This window comes from Equus caballus, chromosome 6 (genome assembly GCF_041296265.1).
Source record: "Equus caballus isolate H_3958 breed thoroughbred chromosome 6, TB-T2T, whole genome shotgun sequence".
Classification (NCBI taxonomy): Eukaryota; Metazoa; Chordata; class Mammalia; order Perissodactyla; family Equidae; genus Equus; species Equus caballus.
The window spans coordinates 14,158,064-14,177,142 of record NC_091689.1 but is presented as its reverse complement, the minus strand read 5'-3'; the positions used below and the strand labels follow the sequence as shown (position 1 = coordinate 14,177,142).

General features: G+C 39.0%; 1 protein-coding gene across 9 annotated transcripts in view; it reads right to left on the bottom strand.

Moving 5' to 3' along the window:
- The window catches only part of NYAP2 (neuronal tyrosine-phosphorylated phosphoinositide-3-kinase adaptor 2), a 257,163-nt gene that overhangs the window by 46,698 nt on the left and 191,386 nt on the right, over nt 1-19,079 (bottom strand). The window lies entirely within an intron of this gene.

The following is a 19,079-nucleotide window of genomic DNA, read 5'->3' as shown; positions in this document are numbered from 1 at the left end:
CTATTAAGGAGCCCAAATGGGCTGCCTAGGCCATTGACGGGATGCTTTGGAGATTAGAATTTGGGCATGCAAAGAATTCCCTTCATCCAAGAAGCATAGAATTTATGGTATACAGAAGATGTTGATTTTCAGATATATTTGAAGATATTTGATAAAGGAGAGGAAAAGGAGTTATAAAAAGAAAAATTGACATCAAGTGCTTTTATCACAAAATTTTATACTAGCTGTTAGTTTTTGAGTGTCTAGTATCTTCCAGATTGTTTGGGCTACACTTAAATTATCTCTAATCCTAAAGATACTCTTTAGAATTACAGAGATAGTGATAAGTGGTCCCAACTTATAAATTAGAGACCTGTCGCTCAGTAAAGTTGATATTTGCATTGCAAACGAACAAGTGCTTTCCAAAAAGCCTTTCTTTATAAATTAGACTTAAAAATTAAACTCATTAAACAACTAGCTTCCAATGATATTGCATCACTAAGTAACTAAGAGTGACACAGAGACAGAATGTGCCCAGTTCTGCTGGAAGAAAAGAAAATGTGTTGCACACGCTGGGTAGGAACCCTTTCTTTATGCCATTTCTGTATGAATTGCACTTTAGAGAAAAGCTTTGCTACGTCTGCAACACATGAATTTTTCATGGCCAACTTCAGCCTCTACGAACCGGCTTCCAGTCATTCCTTCCCCATCCCTCACAGATGCACAGACTAAGATACATTTATGCCCATTCACACTCAGATCCTTACACACAATCTTTCCTCTCCCACCCCTGCTTCCACCTATAAAACAATGTGTCACCTCCATTTTAAAAGTATTACCTTCAAGGGTAGTAATTGCCTCTTTTTCCACAAACCAAATTGCCTTTTCTCTGAGTTTCTGGTGTCATTCCCCAAAAATAAATAAAAGACAATAAACAGGCTTTGGACTTAGAGATGATTTTGAATTTGATTCCACAACCTGTGTGACCTTATCAATTTGTTTAATTCTTTAAGTTTTATATCTTTTTGAACAAAATAAATATAATCTTTTACTCGACATTCAGCATCTATTAATTTTATACCTACTGTGTGCCAGGGATGGGACAGTGTGGTGACCAAAATCCCATGCTTGCCCTAAGGGAACTCACAGTCTATTGGAGAACACAGATATTAAACAACAAATTACGCTTTTGATTATGAAAATGTAATTGTGATGAGCTTCTCGGTGCAATTATTGGTGGTAGAAAAACATTTATTGGGGGAACCAACAGGACTTGAAAGGACATTGATATCTACTTTGTGGACAGCAGAACTTAAAGATCTTGTTTGTTTTTTGTTCCTTCAACAAACATTTATCAAAAGCCTACTCCACACAAAACACTGCACTAGATGCTAAGTGAGGGAAAAGAAGATGGCAATTATCCGTGTTTTAAAGAGTTTACGTTTTCTCAGAAAGACAGACATTAAACCTAAAATTGTTTGCTGAAAATTAGGAAATGCATTAGAAACGAGAAGTGCAGAGTGCCATGGTGTCATTTATCAAGAGTGTGCCCTGTGTTGCGGGGAGCCAGCCAAGGCTGGGCCCTAAAGAAGCTGCTGTAATTAACGCCAGCCAGCAGCGCTGAGCAGGTGCAAAAGCTGAGGTGGGAGGATCCCGGCTGAGTAGATTTGTTTTCCAACCTACTCAGAAGTCAAAACTATTTCAGAATGTGCTGTTTTCATTCACTTTACTGCTTCTTTATTATAAGGAAATAGTAATAAATGAAATATCCTACTAGCCAGGATAGTGGGGAATAGATGGGCTAATGGTGGATCAAAGTTACCCGGAAAGTTCTGAAAATACCAAGTGCTTTTAAGGAATGTTGCCTCTCATCTTCTCTACATGCACACACACTCAGACACACACGCACCTGTACACACAGGCACTTGCACACATATGTGTGTAGTGACCCTTACCTCAATTCTCGTCTTCTACATTTAATGAAATTACATTATTCTCTTCCAGAAAACGTCTTCCCCTTTTCCATCTATGACACTCATGGTGTCACCTCTCTTCTCCTTTTGCTCTTTTTGCTTTTATCTTTATCTCTTGTTTTGCCTTTTCCTTCTGCACTTTCTCCCTCAGAACACCTGCACTCTCGTGGCTTCTTACACAATCTTTTCTCTCTTGGGTCACATGGCAGATCCCACAGTTCTGTCCTTTCCTCATGCTTTTGTTTCATTTTAGCCCCAATACCTTCTGGACACTAGTCATCTCATTGTCTCATGATGAAAACCAGGTGATAGCTCTTTCTCAGCATCTTGGATTCCCCTTGTGACTTTCCTATTTTCACAGAATATCACCTCCACTTTCTCAGAGGCTTAGGGTCCAAATCTTGTACTTTTTAAGTTCAGAGCTTTCTTCTTCTCTTTATATAAAATTAGTCTTGTTGGAAATTTTCTTTTTACTTTGAAATGGCTTCTGTATTTATCTCAATTCACTGATGCCATCATAAGTTTGGTCTTCAACAACTTGGGATATTTATTTATTTATCAGAATACATTAATATATTTATCATTATATATAGATCAGAAACCACCTTGCTAGTCCCCATAATCTCTCTGCTCAAAACTAACTTGGACACGATGTCAGACTGAGCTTCCTAGATTACTTTTAGGTCACCTAACTTGTTCAAAAATTTCCAATTATTCTACATTCCATGTGATAAAAACTTCAAAATCGTCCGACTAATTTTCGAAGGTCCCCTGTGATCTGACCCCATCTGGTTAGAGCCACTCTATTTTCCACCGTGCTCTGCTCCCCAGAACAATACAACTCAGTCGCCCCTCTCAGGCTCCACATTTGACACTCCTTCACCTCAAGGTGTTCCCATGCATGGGCTTTCATCAAACCAAATCTCACCTACTTTCTAAGACCTAGTTCAACATGTACTTCTATTGTCACGCATCCTGATTCTTTCTTCTGAATGGCCTTAGCACTGATAGAGAGTTTGCACAGCTTGCTGTGGCTTTGAACGTTTATGTTGTAGTAAGCGTTCAATTAATATGTATTTTTCTTCCACTGAAGACACTCAAGTTAACCTGGAAAAGGTCAATGAAACTTCTAAAAGCAAACAGAGGCACGTAAGGTAACCCAGAACATGCTCTAAGGTGGGGTTCAAGGCTTGGCTCCCGTACTCACTAAGGCAGCGACTCCCATTCAAGGGTACGAGACCTTCTAGGGTCCATTTCAGAGGAGGTTTTGGGTTCCAGAAATTCTCCTCAAGTTTGGTGCAGGTGTTTCTATTATCTACCCACCCACTCTTGAAAGGTGTTTAAATATATCGTACGATGACATAGATAAACTATCACTGTAACTTAGACATTAACTTCATTTCCAGGAGGCATAAATTCTTGAGTACCTTAGGGAATCATCTTTTACTATACAAAATAGTGGGTAAAGCATCGATCAGAATCCTGGTTGGCATGTTTTCATAATGAGCCAATGTTTCCATATATCTCTTTACTGTGGTAGCACATTTAGTCACAAGGAGTGAGAAAATTCAATATTTTTCCTAGGAAAGGATGGCAAATAGTATTTCTTTACTGTAAGGTTATTTTCAAGTTTATGTTGAAGGGATTATCTGCTGAGTGACATAATCAAATGCTTTTTATATTACCCAATGTACCTACGGATTAATCTCCCCTGCTAGGTTTCCAGTCAGATTCTGACTTAATCAGCTTCTTTCCAACATAGATACTGATATCTCCAACGCACAGACTGGGCCTTACCAAAATCCAAGCAAACTCCCAATTTCATCATGACCTGAAAAGGCCTTGCTTTACCCTCATTGGACAGCAGTCCAGATCATGTTTTGGTGCATCAAGCCCCCTTAGGCACTGCAATATTAACCACTAACCACAGGTTACACATGTCAGTTTACACTACTAGCCAAATACCCTGTGGGCTACCTCTAAGGTCAGGTCACCCAGGGGTCAACTGCCAAATCCCAGTATGGCTCATATGGGCTATGACCTCACCTGCAGCAGCAGGCTGAGAATATTGCCATAAATCCATTATGTACACATTCACACACAGGCAGACGAAAACATACACATACTTACGTGTGTACACACACACTCCATAATGTTGCAGCTTAATGGTATCGTATCATAGGGCCATTTTTTAAATTGTGAGGTTTTTGTTTATCTTTATCATGCTCATTTTGGCTCTTCTTTCCGTTTCACATGGTCCTTAACTTAAATGAATTTGGAATCTATCATAGTGTTTGTGGAACCAGGTTGGTGAAACAAGTCCTTATGATGTTGGATTTGCCAAGGTTTCTCTGGCCAAAGGAACTGTCTGAAGAAGTCTTGAAAATCCTAGAAAAGATCCTGGTTATAACCAAGCCTCTTAGAGATTCTCTAGGACCGTGACATCAAAGTTAAACTGTCCAACGCACTTACCTTTGGAAATACACTGTGCTTTGAGCCTTAAATACTGAGGCTTGGGAGCCACGGCACTAATAATAAGTTTTCCTCCTGAATTTTGCTAATATAAAAACTGCCAAGGCTTTGGGGGATGAAAAACAATTGACATATGCCTCAAAAGAGATCTAAGAGAGCTTTCCTCCTCTCAAAAAAACTCATTCCATTAAGAGATTAATTATGAACTAGAAGACATCTGTTCTTCCCACACCCAAGGAAGAACTCATAAACTTCCTTTGTAAACTCCGTCACTAACCATTCCAGAAGTAAAAGTTAATGTTGTTTGTGCAATTTCAGTGAAGATCAAATGTAAAGAGAACAAGAAAGAGAGAGAGGGACAGAAAGGAAAAGGAAGAATAGAAGAATGGAAAGAAGGAAGGAAGGACTGAAGGAAGCAGAAGGAGAGAGGGAGGCAGGGAGACAAGGGGAGAGGGAGAGAGAGAGAAAGAGGAAGAGAGAAGGAGAGAGAGAGAAAAAGGGAGAGAGAGACAGAGACAGGGAGAAAAAGAAAGAAAGAAAGAGAAAGAAAGGAAGGAAGAAAGAAAGAAAAAGAAAGAAGAAAGAAAAGGAAAAAAGAGAAAGGAAGAAGACAGAAACTTTAACTCCTTGAAATAAAGCATTGTCAAGATATTATCATGCCATGTTTCAGGGTAGTAGCAGCATGATCTTAAAATTTTTATTAAGTACCCCTTGGGCTTTGTTACTTAATAGTTAGTTCTTTCTTTTTATTCTTATTGGATACAATCTTTCATTGCTTTTTTTTCACGATAGTCATTTCTCATCTTCCCTGTAGGTGAACTGGATTTCTCTTTAGGATTATATTCCTTGTTATGGTTACAGGATAATCTCCAAGGTTTCCACTGCTATTATGGTGAGTACTGGAGTTCTCTTCACTTTCGGAAAACAAAGACAAATGACTGTTCTCAAGCTCTGTATCCACACAACAATAAGAGATTCATGCATTTTCACCAAAGGAAACACTTTCATCTAACATCAAAGACATAAAATCTGTCAAATTCTGGAGAGAGATATTTTTTCTCTATCTTGGGTTTTTTTTAATACACTATATTTTTCAGTACTAGCAGAGACTTGACTTTCCCAGCTCAATCACACTGCTAGAAGTTTCTAATCAATGACTCAGGGTGACGTGGAAGTCACAGACAGACCTTTTATTTAATACACCAAAGTATGCTTGCTGCACTCTACTTTCTTTTCCGGGGGAGGCATTTTTTTGAAATAACACATATGCTATTTGAGATAAACCAGTGCCTGAGTAATAAGCGGCTGTTTTGCCAGGACTATGTTACAATCTCCAGGAATTCCAAACATTTTGTTTTAAAGTTTCCATTGCACATCATAGCAAACATATAAGATGTCCTCATGCCCCAGATTAAATGTAATTTTTCCTGTATATACTTTAAATAAATTTTCATAATTTTGCTTTGAAATCATTGAACTGTGAATAACCCAATTAATTCCCAACTGGCTATGATTTCTAGACAGCAATTATGCAAACTCAGGAATTCTTACAGGATTAGACAATCTAATCTAGAAATTGTTTTCAAGTGTAATGGAATTCTTTTAATACGAAATTTAACAATTAATTAACTTGACCTAATGACCTAATGTCACACTTTGTACTGATTTAATTAGATATTCATTAACCGTTCATGTGGCAGTTTCTTTTGGCATTTTGGTGTTACAATTTTTTTCAATATCAAATGTTTGTATAGACCCCCCGAGAAGCTTATAGGCCAACGCATTGTCACTATGATGCTGAAAGATAAAGCAAATCGGATCATTGCTGTGATCGCTTTGTAGGCATGAAGAAAGAAAATCAGCAAGATGCAAAACTCTACCCTGGGAGCCGATTTTCTTCTCTCTCTCCAGCTTTTTTTCCTCTGAGAAGGCGGCTGAGACTTGTGTAGCTTTGAATGATTTCCAGTACCATATAGTCATGGACCGAGGTCCTCACATTATCTGAAGGGTCAGATAGAAAAACTATTGATGCTGGAGTAATTGGTAATTCTTTGTGGGAATACCGGAATTCTTATGAAGATCTAGAACCCAGAGGAAAGTGAGGTGGCCACGTGGTGGATAGAGTTTATGATCCAAGATGGACTTAGAGAATTACAGGACCCGTTGTATAGAGGAGAAAGAGAACCACATGTATGTGAAGTGAGGAGAACCCATTGTATTCCTTCTGAACATCTGAAGGGCTGGGCTCTTCCTTGCCTTCCACTTTCACATGTAGAGAGAATATAAATCATACTGCTTACTACGTAGGGATGCTCTAGATGCTGCAATACATCATTGGTTTCCTACATGACAACATAGTATTTGTGCAGTATGAACAGCTTTTTTGAATTTGACAGCCTTTTTTATTGTAATATATAATTTCTGAAATGCCGGTAGGATCTTTATCATTTTAGTTGAATATGAAAATGTGCTTTTTTCAAAAATACTTTATTTCACAATGAAAGAGAATTAAAGTACATGTGTGTAAGGCAACATATTTTATCTATTTAACAAGTAATATGTGCTCCTTAATTGTCTTTAAAAGCATTAAATAAAGAAAATCCATCTGTCAAGATATAAATTCAAAAAGATATATCATGATTTGTATCAGGATCAAATATATATTACCGGGGATAAAAATTTCACTTTGTGTTATGGCGTCGAAAACAGAATAAACACCAACAACAAAAAAACAAAATCCTTTCATTACCTAATATTAGGAAAGAATACATGACAAAAAACATTTAACCTATTTTAAAAATGTTATATTTTACTTCTAAATAACAAAATAAAAAGAAGGAAATGCCAGGCTTAAATTTTGTACATCATCCACCTTATTAATGTGAAAACTCTTTATTCCTGAAAAATGACAATCAAAACTGGACTTAATACTAATAATATTTCCTTCTTTATACCATTGGTTTTGTGGTTTGTTAAAGAGAAAACATCTCGAGACAAAATGCGACCGGACATTATAATTTTTATGGTCCTTATAGCGTGTTGTATTTGGTCATCATCTTTATGCTTTTGCCTTGAACCACTGTTTGTTATAGACATAAACTAAGCAATACATGTCTAGGAAGGAGACTAACATAAGACCACCAACAGCAGGGGACTTCATTCTGATCTCCAGTAATGGCCATGCTTATTCACTCTACAACAGAACTTCTGGAGAGCTCTAAGAGCCTTTGGGGTGATGGGGACATGAGGTCAAAACTATTTTCGTAAAAATACTAACCAAGACACTAATTGTTTTTTTCACTGTGTTGACAAATGCACTCAAAGTCCAAAAACAATGCTGGATAAACCTGTTGTTACCTTAGCACATCAAAGCAATAGCACCAAACTATCTTAGAAATTATATATTTTTCACTGCTACACAGACTTGGGTATTTGGCAGACACTTTTTCAAAAATGAATGAAGTGAGCTTATTGCTTTTAGGAAGACAACTGGAAGTATTTGTTGACAATGATAAATTTGAGCTTTCAAGCAAAAATTAAAACTGTGAAAAACTTGTATTCGCCACTGTGAGCCTGACAGCATCCTAATATTTAAAGACTTTTCTTACGAGATCAGTGGTGATATTAATGAATGTGCGGTATTGATTTTTATAATGAAATGTGTCAACATATGGAAGATTTGCGTGACTTAGTGAACTGAAATTTTCTGAAAGCACGATGTTATAAATCATGCGTGGGTAAAAGATACATTTAAAGTGCAAGATAAAACAATGGATTTTAATGTAACAGAGCACGATAAGTTTATTAACATGTAACTAACCCTTACGAAACTGCTATCGTTGAGTTTGGGAAGAGTATTAAAGAAGAATATCCACAATTATATGAAAAGGTTATTAAAATATTCCTCCCTTTTCAACTATGCATCTGTATAAGGCCAGATTTCCTTCATATATTTCGACCAAAGCAACATATCACAGTTTGAATCCAAAGCAGATATGAGAATCTATGTTCTATTGTCAGACATTAAAGAGATTTGCAAAAACGTAAAGCAATGTCAATCTGCTCACCAATTGTTACAGTTTTGGAAAACACAGTTAATTTTCATGAATAAAAATATTTACGTTAACATATAAAGAGTTTTTTGGTTTTAATGAACAGATAATTTTTTAATTCTCGGTTTTCATTTCTACTATGTAAATATTGTTAGATTTAACCCAAATAAAGAGATTCTCAATAGTTTTTAAGAACATAAGGGGTTCTGAGACTGAAGAGTTTGAGAACCATTGCTTCATATAGATATGACTCCCCAAAGAGTTCTCTTAAAAAGGTAACTTTTTATACAAATAATTTGCCAGTGGAGTATTTAAAAAACAAAAAGTGAAACAGAAGAAAATACCATGTGGAATCACAAAAAACATGCGAAAACATTTGAAAACTCCAGGGAATTTGGAGACCACCAGTTGTGAAATGCTGCCCTAGAAAATTCTCTATGGCAGTGTCCAAGAAAAACTATCACCTGCCTGTGAGACCCAAGGGAAACCACCCAAATTCTCAGGGCACTTTTTCATCATTTATAAGAAGCAGCAAGCTCCAAGATTCATTCATTGACTCTTTGATGTTCATAATCCATATCTGTTGGAACAATTGAAGTGACCTCAAAAATACACTTGATTGACCATGAGCTGGTTTACTAAGGTCCTTTTACTCTTCCTTTCTGGTCTGCTTTTTGTGCTTTATTTTTGTAACAAGGTTGGTAGGATTATGCATAACTCAAGTTTGCTATTTGCTAAAATTTCCTAAAGTTGTTGGTAAAAGTTTTAACAGTAAATGGCTAGGCGTGACAAAAATTTATTTAAAAATAAAATTTAGGAGTGCTAATGGTCATCTGTCATTTTCACCTATCCAGATACGTTTCCTCTTTTTCCTGGAATAGTAGTTTGAATTTCCTTTGGAGAATAACATTACCAGTAATCTCAGTTCTTATGCTCCCACAGTAGGGGCTGACTCCAGCTCCAGCGCCAGAAGTGGTCACATGACTCAGGTCAGTCATTCTATCCGCCTTGGCCTCCCTTATTGGTTCAGGAGGGGACATGTGACCCACATCAGTCAATGACAGCTGCCTTCATACTTTTACTGGAGCTACTGGGAAAGAGGTCTATCTTTGCAGGAAGGCTGCCAAACTCTCACCTTTTACTAGCTGGACGACCATGGGCAATTTGCTTGAAGGACTTCTGTAAGCTTCAGTTTGTTCACAGGTAAATGGGAGAAATAAAGGTACTTACTTCATAAAATTATTGTAAGAATTAAATAAGAGAGGGCTGGTCCCATGGCCGAGTGGTTAAGTTCGCCTTCTCTGCTTCAGTGGCCCAGGGTTCCGCTGGTTTGGATCCCCGGCGCGGACATGGCACCACTCATCAAGCCATGATAACACGGCATCCCACATGCCACAACTAGAAGGACCCACAACTAAAAATATATAACTATGTACCGGGGGCTTTGGGGAGAAAAAGGAAAAATTTTAAAATCTTAAAAAAAAAAAAAAGAATTAAATAATAAATGTAGATTTCCCTGCAGTGACCAGTATGTCACAAGACCTCAAGAAATGTTAGCTATTTTTATTATTTAAAGGCAAATACAATCTCTCAGCTCCTCTGCTTATAATATAATGAAGTCTCAATTGCTTCCTCATAATGGCACGCATGGCTCAGCTTACATAACCAGCCTCATCTGCAGTCTTATTCCTGCCATGTGGCATTAAATTCTCCAAAAGCTCTGCACCTTCTCCTACTCTACGGTTTTAATCATGCCACTCCACTCGGCCTGGTGTCCTTGTGCCTTCTCCCTTCCTTCCTTTCCCTCCTTTACTAAACTGTCTGCTCTGTGAGGACAGGAGCCATCCCTCTCTCTCATTCCCCACTATATTTCCCCTGGGAAACATGATAACCAATCCCTGATAAGGACTCATGTGTATTTATTAAATGAATTATTTTAAACCCTATGTTAAAGAACGAAGCCCAGTGTAAAAGATGAATTATTTGTACATTTCTCACTTGAAGAAGCATTTTCTTCCATTTCTTCATCTTTCCCAAGTTTCTAGCAAAAAGGCAAAAATACATTGACCAGACTTCAATGAAATTTAACAACAAAAAAAATCGAGGGGGAAATGGCAGTTCCTGTCTTGGACAGTAGATGGCAGTGCAAATACAATTTGATATGTGGTCAGGTCTGCTTACAAGCTTCCAGAAGTAGGCTCTGTAAAGGCCCAGCATTAGTCAGACAGAACCGTTCTTTTTTGTAACGTCCCTATGACTTTTCACAGAAACATAAAGGGCATTCTTTGTGAATACTGTTGGTGCAGCGTACCCACAGGGCCTTTCCAAAGAAAGTCAACTGCGGCCAACTAGGAGCAATGTCAGGGTGGACCCCTTCCAGAGGACACAGGGTGGGGCCACGTTCCTGCAGTGAAAGACACAGGAGCTGGCAGTACAGTCAAAATTCAAGCCAGAATATTGCCATCTTGGTTCTCAAACAGGATTAATCTATTGAGAGCCAAATAGGTGAAGGCACCCTCTGCACTATCTGAATTGTTTGTATCTGGTTAATTATTTTTCCCCAAGAGAATTAGATAGTAGTTGGAAATTCAGAATTTCTCTAAGAAGAATGAAATTACTACCAAGTTGCATTTTTTTCCAGCAGAGTTCAGGGTATCTAATATTATATACAATGTCATGGTTTATGCATGTTTTGGGAGAAATCAAGTTTAAGACACTGTATGTGTGTATGGGTGTCTATATACACTCATACACATAGTTATATATAGTATATGATAATAAGTTAGCTGACTTTGCAAAGCGGATCACATAAGACCCAAGCTTAAAACTCATGAGCGGCTTTATATATAACACACACACTCACACACACACACACATCAGTTAATATTACCAAATTCCTTGATTCTACATTGCTGTCATAACTTAAACCAACCATCTTACAGAAAAAAAATTCAGAAAAGAATATAGTTTAGAGAAACCCTACAAACTACTAGAAAACAAAGTCCCGTGTCCTCTCAGTGAATCAAGGACAATAATGTCCTCTTGCTATAAAATATCAAGCCCCATCATAGGCAAACATAAGCTCCTTGACAGCAGAGGTCATCTGTCATCACCTCACAGTGTCCAGCTCAAAACAGGGATCTCCCAGGTTTGCTGAATGAGTAAATGACTGAACCAGAGAAAGACAAGCACACAGGATGTTGCTATTTTTAAGGGAGAAAAAAGCACATGTGTGACATGATTGCTCAGGTGCTCAAGAATTAATTTTTAGATATATGAAACAATCATTTACAGACACCTTTCAGTTGCTTATAGGAAGAGAGAAATTTCATGGGCTAGAGAGCAGAGAAAACATTTCTTCTTTGGATTTACAAGGCAGGTTATTTGGGGCAGCACATCTATCTTCATAATTCTGTTTCTCTTCATTTGGGATGATAATACATTAGCTGACTTTGTAAATCTGATCCCTGAGTTTAAAGTCTCGGGAGTTGAAAATCCATAAGTGGCTTCCTGTCATTTTTAGGTAAGACGCGAATCACGATGTGGCCAGCTCAGCATAGCCATGCCAGGCTCGCGGCTTCCCCTGTCACCACACTCTCTTGCTCCCTGTCCTCCTTTCAGCCACTCATCCACACACGCCCTCCTGTAAAGGGTCACTGCCCCTCCTGGGTCCTCTCCTTTGATTGTCCTTTCTCCTAATCCACCTGAGATCTCAGTTTCCAAGTCCTCAGGATGTCGTCCAGTGTGGAGGGAGTGCAGTGTCATTTTCCTCAGTGGTTTCGTCACAGATTATAATTACATTTTTCACTTTTGTGATTAATAGCCACCTCCCCTACTGGCACATGCTCAATGCTTGATAATATTATACTGAGAAACACAGATCAATAAATGAATGAATTCGTGAGCGTGGAGGTGGAAATAGGGAAACTTAACCTAATGAAATCATGGGAAGAGAGAGATGTACCATGGGTCAGAAGCCTGAAATTCCTTTCTTGATTAGAATCTACTACTTACCAATGAGTCTGGGCAATTGAATTGATTCCTCTTGAGCTTCAGTTGGTCACCTAAAAAATCAGATCTGTCAAAACTGACCAGAATGGAACCATTTTAAAATGGAGTCAGAGCTGCCTTTCCAGAGGCACTGCTTTGCTGTCTTGAAACTTAGGCTGGGCCAAAATGGCAATTATTTTACAAGCAATTGTTTGAAAAGTCAGGAGGAGAACAGACATCCTGATCACAAAGACTGAGGATGGTGGACTTCCTGAAGACAGAATCAATAGTCAATCAATGATTAGACAAGACTAGCTCTCTGCCTCCAACCCAGTTAAAATTCTTTGTAATATAACCTCCCTTCTTTGCCTTTAAAATCCCCTGACTTTTACTCCTTTGTGGGATACTATTTGGATTTCTATCTGAATCTGTGCTTCCAGAATCACAACTCTTTGAACCCAAATAAACGCTTAGCCACTTAAATTGGTTTCTGTTTTCATACGTTCACAGATCATAATACCAGGCCACAGATGTGCATGTTTTTGTGAAGATCAAATGAAATAGCACTTTTTTTTTTTGAGGAGGATTAGCCTTGAGCTAACTCTCGCTACCAATCCTCCTCTTTTGGCTGAGGAAGAGTGGCCCTGAGCTAACATCCATGCCCATCTTCCTCTACTTTATATGTGGGATGCTGCCACAGCATGGCTTGATAAGTGGTGCATAGGTCCACACCCAGGATCTGAACTGGCGAACCCTGGGTGGTTCATGCAAACTGCAAACTTAACTGCTATGCCACCGGGCCAGCCCCAAAATAGCACTTTTAATAGTATTTTATAAGCTAACGCATTGTATTTAAATAGAATGCATTATTTTAAATGGGCCACAGATAATCTACAAAGGTGATAAACTTAAATTCCATAACTCAATTTAAATATAATTTGCAATAATCTTAGAGCAAATTTCGTAATTAGATCAGACTCTGTCTTCTTCAAGCTTGTGTATTTAACTATTAATTTGAACACAGAGGATCTTAGATGTGATCTGAAAACAATGATATTTTTCTCTCCCCACAAACCAGTTCCCACCTGCTTTGCGGGTGCCAGTTCTTTCTTACCCTGTGGATAAACCCTAACCCAAGTCCCAGAACTTTCCTTTACATTTTGATAATTAAAACTCCTTCAGTTTCTTCAAGTCACAGAAAGTCTCACTGAAGTCATACTTTAAACACCTTGTTCCTTACATTAATTATAATTTTGAACTTTATTTCAAGGAACGCTTCTCTCCTGGCCCAATTTAGGCTCACTCCTGGCACACAGAGGAGACAGCCTCTCTCTCTTTGCCTTGTCTCAGGTTCTTACCCCTCTGCCCTCAACTTGGTCCCACCATGTCTACCCACACAAGGCCCAGGGTAGATGGAGCGGAGAGAGGTGAGGAGGCAGGGAAAGTCTTCTTGACTGGCACTAGCATGAACTGGTGTGTCTCACACTCTGGCCATAGCAGGGAAGGGAAGAGAAGTGAACAACTGTGTTTTTGGGGTACTTTCAAGTATGTCCTGAATGCCTCCCATGACTGGCCATCTCTCCCTGGAGATCCCCTGCCTGTTTGCCCACTGAGCATCCTGTAGTGCACCTTGAGCTATGTCCTGCAGAGTCCTTGCCACTCCAGGCAGTCACAGAACCTAAGCCACCTCCAGAGCTTTTCTCCATGGCCTAATCTGGTCCATGGGAAACACACTTTCCACACATCTTTAACCCATCATCGGCGGCTGGAGAGCAACTTGCCAAGCAGCTTTCTGCTCTGTGGTCACAGGCCATTCAGCTCACCTCTTACACTTTTTTTTTAGCTGTGTCCTCTCAATGACTAGAAATAAACAACAACGTTTCCAGGGAGTCACATTAAAGTTTCTCTCACTTGATTTTCTACTCGGGGAGACACTTGACTTCTCATCTCTCCTTGATCGGGAAGGAAACTTATCATGTACACACACACACACACACACAGACACACACACTCACACATGCACAAAGTCAACCTCAAAGTCTTTCTAATATCTAGTCTCTAGCCTCTCAGTCACTAACGGCTTTCCTAGTCTAGAGATGGGAGTTCAGGTAAGGACAACAAAATTCATTTTGACCACTTCTTTTGCAAGTTCTGCTTCTGTGGTCTAGCTTTTTGCCTTGGAGTGTGAGAGTAATTACCTTCTATCATTTTGCAATTAGCCTTCTGCATTTTATCCCCTGTTTATTTACATTCAAATCCTGTAAAGACACATTTTGGCTATTTAAAATGGTTAACTCACTCCAAGTTCTTTTTTTCTGGTTGTTTCTCCAAGCCGTATCATCAGCATCAGGAGAAATACAAATGAAACTATTTCTCTGGTGAACACAAATTCTAGCAGGCAGAAGTCCCAGTTTTCCACAGAGAAATAAAAGTGGGGTATTAGGGAGATGACTTACATTACTCTCCAAAGATTCTCCAAATGAGAATTCTGTTATGTGTTTACTACTAGAATTCAGAGAGGGAGAGTTACACTCTGGAGTGTGAAAATCGTGAGCAGAACCTAGCAACAGGATCTGCCACTGCTCCCTGAGGAAATAACCAAGCACCCAATTATGACAGCGAAGGAGAGCAGATGTGGGGAATTGTCTTCTGGTGCCTGAGCTGGCTGTAGAGAATGACAGCCTTGAGGGTCGTAGACGCTGAAGCCCACAGCTGCCTGGGGCTGCGGTGGAGCCAAGCAGGAAGTTAGTCAATATCCTACAGCGAAGCACAAATTACAGCGGAGGCCTGAAGTCTACCAGATTGGTTTGTTGTTCCTGTTGCATAATAAAAACGAACACTATAACAAAGAACTCACAGGCTCTCTCAGTACACAGGCCCTAAATGGTGAAACCACGACAGTGAAAAAACGATGCTTTGAAAAGCGGGATGGTGAAGCAAGAGATGGGAAGGTGGATTTTCACTTTTTACTTGGACTGTTTTTCAATGAGCATGCTCTACTTATATAATAATAATAAAAAAGCATTTCCATTTGAAGGAAAACCAGCCATATTCAAACAGACCATGCCATCTATATCAGTTAATTATTTCACACTACACCCCAACTCAGTGACTTAAAATGACACTCATTTTAAATTTTGTTCATGAGCCTGGGTCAGATGCTTCTTCTGGTCTTGGCTGGGCTCACTCGTGCATCTGCAGTCAGCTATGGGTCAAGGAGGTATTTCTGCTATTTTGTGCTGTGCTTTCTCACATTTGGGGGTTGGCTGGCTGTAGGCTGGGGACTCTTGGCTTTCCTCCACATGTATCTCATTCTCCAACAGGCTACCTCAAATTTGTTTACGTGGTGGTAGTAGGGTTAGGAAAGAGCAAGTGGAAGCATTCATGGCCTCTTGAGGCTGAGGCTCAGCACTGACACACAGTCACTTCCATCTCATTCCATAGGTCAGTGCAAGACACAAGGCCAGCCCAGATTCAAGGGGTAGGAAACAGACCTTACTTCTTGATAAGGAGTTATGAAAGCATATTGCAAAGAGTGTGGATCCAGTGAGAGGGGAGTAGTTGGGACCATTACTGCAAACTCAGCAACCCAAAGGAGCCAGGCCACATGGTGAACTGGAAGAAAGAGAAGAGGACATAATTTGGGAATTGTATAGCCATGGGCATACCTCAGAGACATTGCAGGTTTGGTTCCAGACCACTTCAGTGAAGTGACTATCATAATCAAGCAAGTCACACAAATTTTTGCTTCCCCAGTGCATGTAAAAGTTATGTTTACACTATACTGTAGTCTGTTAAGTGTGCAATAGCATTACATCTTAAAAAAATGCACATATCTTAAATACAAAATACTTTATTGCTTAAAAATGCAAATGCTGTTGGAAAAATGGCGCCAATACACTTGCTCAACACAGGGTTGCCACAATCTTTCAATTTGTAAAAAACACACTATCTGCGAAGTGCAATATAGTGAAGCACAATAAAATAAAATAAAATATATGCCTGTATACTAAAATGTTTAATACTAATCAGGTTCTAAAAGTAAATCTTTTCATCTGCACTTCTGTCCCCTCTTATGTGCTTGTCTCCTACTTGTCCTGCTAGTATCAAATTTAATATCACTTTCTCCAGGAAGCCTGTCTGAATTACCTTCCTTTTAGCCAGAGAATAAATCATATGATTGTGTCCAGCACTTCCCCCGCATAACATTTATAATTTTTATTTTCTGTCTTGCCTGCTGGACTGTAATCTCTGGGGATGCAGTTCTAGTCTACAGTATTGCCCTTGCATGCCCTGCACCCCAACATCTAGTTCCTGCATAGTACAAAGTAGATGCCGAATAAATTTTGTTAGAAAACAGACACGAAGGGAATGAATGACTGAATTAATAGGTGAATGAATGTCAAGTTGAGTATTTATTAAAGAAAATGTGTACCTCTGTGCTTATCAACATTTTCTTGTAATTCCCACATCCTTGCCAACACGATTTTAAATCCCATTCATTGTTACCAAGCAGAACAGAAAGAGTGTGAGAGATTAAGATTACTTCTTGATAACTGTGTATAATGCAGCAAACAAGTCTTAAAGTCTCCGCCTGATCCTTTCTCTAAATTTCATAAATGTAGACGCAAGAGAATCCAACAATGGCAGTCACCCTGGCCTAAAATCTTTATTGGAAAATGCACTAATAAATGAAGCACGGGACGTCCACTAATAGTGGTCCTATGGCCAGTTATAAAGTGTGTAGCTAAAGAACGCCTTATATCATATTTGCAATGAACTGGGCTTTCTAAAGGAAACGTTCAGTCTTGATCCTAGAAAAATTTTGTCAGTAAAATTGAATGAGAACAGAGTAAAGTTTGGTCTACTAGTTATTATAAACCAGCCTTGTGCTAGGCATTCCTATGCATTTTTTTATTTAATCCTCATAATGACGTACACGGTAAGATTTCCTTCATTTTTTTCTACAAAGATAGAGACACTCAGGCACAGTAGTGTTGTGTAATTTCCTCAGGTCATTACCACCAAAGTATTAATTTACTAACATTATTGTAAAGGATGGCTTATGTGCATTTAAAAAGACAAAAAAGGGAACTATATAGATCTATTATGGTTTGTCAGGAAATATTGTCATACTTTTCCACAATTTTCAGTTAGGCTGCCCAATTCTGTGCTGCTCTCTTGTTTTCACCTCTTTAAACCTGTGTGCATGGCACTTTGCTTGGATATGAAGGGCTGAATCACAAATTCTGAGTTATAGTTGCAGGAGGTTTATCAGCAAAGTTAGCCAGTCATCCCAGCGTTATCAAGTAAAGTACAGTAAATATGTTTCATAATTTTCAAGAGGAGAGCATGTTTCTTATAAATCAACTGATGAAAATTTAGTTTCAAAGACTGCACTCTTGGACTCAATCGCGCTTCCCTCTGCTGAGTCCCAGTTTTCTGTTGCTTAGATTAAATGGCCCCATTCTGCCAGATCTCCTTCCCAGGTACCCACTCGTGGGCCTGTGGCTAATATCCTAACATCTTTGTGATCTTCCCAATCTTCAAAGATGTGATTAGAATATGAATTAGAGCAGAAAATATCTTAAGAACCATAGGTTAAGGTGTGGGTGCACTAACAGCCATGTTGGAGCCAGAGTTCTCACCATCCCCAGCAAAACAACTCTTGACTCCTTTCGCTGCACTTCTCTTGCTATCTTCTCTGTTGCAATTCTGCTTGTTCCGGGCTCAGCTCAAATGCCACTACTTATAGGAAATGTTCCTTTATTACCCCAGACCACTGATCTCTCAGCTCTGCTGCAAAGGTATCTGCAAAGGTGTCTGGAATCATAGTGATGACTAGTGTTTATTTACTACTGTGTTCCAGACACCATGCTAAGTGTGTTTATATGTTATCTCATTTAATTCTCACCTTTAATTCTTAATAATATCTATGAGTTAGTACAATTACCATCCATCTTTTATAGATGAATCTCAGAGAGATGAAGGGACACGCCAATGTCATCACTAATAAAAATCAGAATCCAGATTTAAATCCAGATCTGCCAGATGCCCAAACCTCAGTACTCAACCACCATATTATACTGTATGCATGCATTTATAATTAGAAGAAAATTTACTCCACAAATGTGATGTGCAAGAAATGGCACATTTCTTTGTTTTCTTTAAATGAAATTAAATCCGTATCTGTTTTTCACTTCTCTGAACTTGTGTGCAGAGGACTTTCGTGGATATGAAGGGCTGACTCACAAATGGCGGTCAAAAATGCTTCCCTGCAATGGGATGTGAAAAGGCCCAGAACTGTTCTGCAGAGCAGAATATACCAGATGGCCCTTGTAGTATTCAGCCCACACTGGTTATCGTGGGGAGTCTGTTTTCCAAGCATAAGGAGCCCCTTAAAGTATAGAATTCCATATTTTAGAGGCTGGAATCATAAAGCATAAAATCTAGCCTCACTGGAAGCCCCATTCCAACTCTACCCCCCATCCTCCCTCTCAATCAGAGGCTGTGACACTTTGAAGGATGTGAGGTGCTGGGAAGGATGCTGTGAAGGATTAGGCTGCTGGTCCTTACTGGTCATGGATTGCCAGACCTCTGTTCCTCTTTCAGA